This window comes from Kogia breviceps (genome assembly GCF_026419965.1).
Source record: "Kogia breviceps isolate mKogBre1 chromosome 20 unlocalized genomic scaffold, mKogBre1 haplotype 1 SUPER_20_unloc_6, whole genome shotgun sequence".
Taxonomy (NCBI): domain Eukaryota; kingdom Metazoa; phylum Chordata; class Mammalia; order Artiodactyla; family Physeteridae; genus Kogia; species Kogia breviceps.
This window is the reverse complement of record NW_026711572.1, coordinates 160,001-162,500: the sequence shown is the minus strand read 5'-3', so window position 1 is coordinate 162,500 and position 2,500 is coordinate 160,001. Positions and strand designations below refer to the sequence as shown.

General features: G+C 77.2%; 1 non-coding gene across 1 annotated transcript; it reads left to right on the top strand.

The window, feature by feature from the left end:
- Window positions 1-985: 985 nt before the first annotated feature.
- Window positions 986-1,138, top strand: LOC131749472 (5.8S ribosomal RNA). Its single transcript, XR_009333537.1, has one exon. It is a non-coding gene; the product is annotated as a 5.8S ribosomal RNA (ribosomal RNA).
- Window positions 1,139-2,500: the final 1,362 nt, after the last annotated feature.

Genomic DNA, 2,500 nt, shown 5'->3' with positions numbered 1-2,500 from the left:
TCCCTTTCCCGCCCTCCCCCCCCGCGTGCCCGCCCTGCCCGCTCGCCCCCCCCCCCCGCGCCTCCCGTTGAAGCCTCCCTGAACGCCCGCGGTGGCGAGCAGGGGGCCCGGGAGGCGGGTGCAGGGGTCAGGGGGCCCCGGGGGCGGGGGGGTTCGGGGTTCGGGAGAGGAGCGGAGAGGAGAGGGCCGCGTCCGGGCGCGAGCGAGCGAGCGGGGAGGTCTCCGAGGCCCGGTTTCGGGGACACGGTGGGGACGTCGTCGGGCGGTGGGCGTGGTGGTGTCCCGTGTGGCGGTTGGGCCCGTCGCCCGGCCGGGGCGCCCCCGAGTCACGGGCCGGTAGCGCCGGGGCCCGCGTGCTGCGGGCGGCCGCGGGCGGAGAGCGTGTCGGTCGGCGTCGGGGGTGGCGGCGAGCGTGGGGCGCTCCGCCTGCCCCTCCCCGGCCTCGCCCGCCTCCCCCCTCTCCAGGTACCTAGCGCGTCCCGGCGCGGAGGTTTAAAGACCCATGGGGGGGTCGCCCGTCCGCCTTGGGGTCGGGGCGGTCGGGCCCGCGGGGAGTCGGGAGGCCCCTCCCTTCTCCCCCAGACCCCGCTTCCTCCGCCCCCGCCCCCGCGGGGCCGGGGCGCCGCGCGCCGCGCCACGCCGGCCCTCCCCGCCGCCGCGGCCGTCGGGAGGGGGCTACCCGGCGGCCGTGGTGCGGGGCCGGGTCCCGTGTGCCCGCGCGCGTGCGCGCCCCGCGTCCCTGACGGGGGGGTGTGTGTGTGTGCGCAGGTGGGAACCCCCCGGGCGCCTGTGGGGTGTCCGAGCCCGCCCCGTCTTGCGGGTCGGTGCCGGGCGCCCCGTCGTGAAACCTTCCGGCCCCGCTCCGGTCTGCTGTTTTCTGTCTCGTCTGACTTGGCCGGCCAGAGGCAACCCTCCCTCCGTGGGGGAAATGTGCCGTGCCACCGGCGGGGGACCCCGCCGAAACCCAGAGAAACCAAACTCGTACGACTCTTAGCGGTGGATCACTCGGCTCGTGCGTCGATGAAGAACGCAGCTAGCTGCGAGAATTAATGTGAATTGCAGGACACATTGATCATCGACACTTCGAACGCACTTGCGGCCCCGGGTTCCTCCCGGGGCTACGCCTGTCTGAGCGTCGCTTGACGATCAATCGCCCCCCCGGGGTGCGCGCGCGCGCGCCTTCCCGGGGTGGCGCGGCTGGGGGTTTCCTCGCAGGGCCCCGTGTCCGGGGCCCTCTGTCCCCCTAAGTGCAGACGCGGTGCCCCTCGTGCCGAGGCCACGGGGGCCCCGCTGCCCGCGAGAAGGGAAGAGAGCGAGAGAGAGCTCGCGACGAGGCCCTGGCCGTGGCCTCCGCGGTCGGTCCCCTTCGGGAAGCGCCCTCGCGCCGCAAGCGGTCCCTGGGCGTACCCCCGGGGCTGTGTGCCGGTGGGCGGGGACGGTCCCGCGCCCTCGCGGCCGGGGCCCGTGGTGCTGGTGGTGTTGGGGCCGCGTCCGCTCCGCCGTCGTTCGCCGCCCGCCCCCGGCGGCGTCCCGGCGACGGTCCGGCCCGGCCCGGCCGCCTCCTCCGCGGCGCCCTGACCCGCGCGCGTCCGGGGTCCGTGCCCGCCCCCCCGCCGCCCTCGCCTTCGCCGTGTCGGGGCGGGCGGCTCGGGCCGACCCGAGGCCGAGTCGTTGCGTGCGCGGCCGCGCCCCGGGGATGCGTGCCCCGGCGGCGACCCGCGGGACGCCGCGGCGTCGTCCGCCGCCGCGCGCTTTCCCCCGGGCTGCGGCCGCGCCGCGCCGCGCTTCGTGCCGGCCCCCGAGCCCCGCGTCGTGGGCGTCTGTCGGTGGTGGATGGGGGCGCACGGCGTCCGTCGCTGGCCGTGGCGGGGGGCGTCTCGCGGCTGCGTGGAGGATGGTGTGCTGCGTTGGCGTCGAGAGAGAGAGAGAGAGAGACAGAGGGAAGAGAGACAGAGGGAGAGAGTTGGGAATCGGTCGGTCGTGGAAGGAGACGTGGGAGGAGGGTCCGGCGTTCGGGGGGCGACCGCCGCGTGTCCTCATCCACCCCTGCCTTCCACGCACGCCGTCCGCCGCTCTCCTCTCCTCTCCTCTCCCCTCTCCTCTCCCCTCGTCCTCTCCCGTCCCCGTTGTCCTCTCCTCTCCTCCGTGGCGACGCGCCGCCTCCGGGCCGCGCTCGGTGTCGTGCGTTTTCCCTACCCCCCGACTCTCCGCGCCCCGTCCGTCCGTCCCGTGGCCGCCGGCTCGTGCTCCCGTCCCGGCTCCCCCTCCGCCCCCGCCCCAGCCCCCGCCCGGCACGCCGCGCGTTCCTCTCTCCCCGCCCCCGGCGCCCTCGCCGCGCCCGGGCGGGTGAGGGGGAGCCGTCGTCCGGGGTGGTGGTGGTTGGTGGTGTGTGTGTGGGGGGGGTGCGCCGGTCGACCGCGGCTCGGCCGCGGGGTCTCTCTCCTTCCCGGCCCTCTCGCGGGCACCCTTCGCCCGCCGCTCGCTCGCTCGCTCGTCGCGC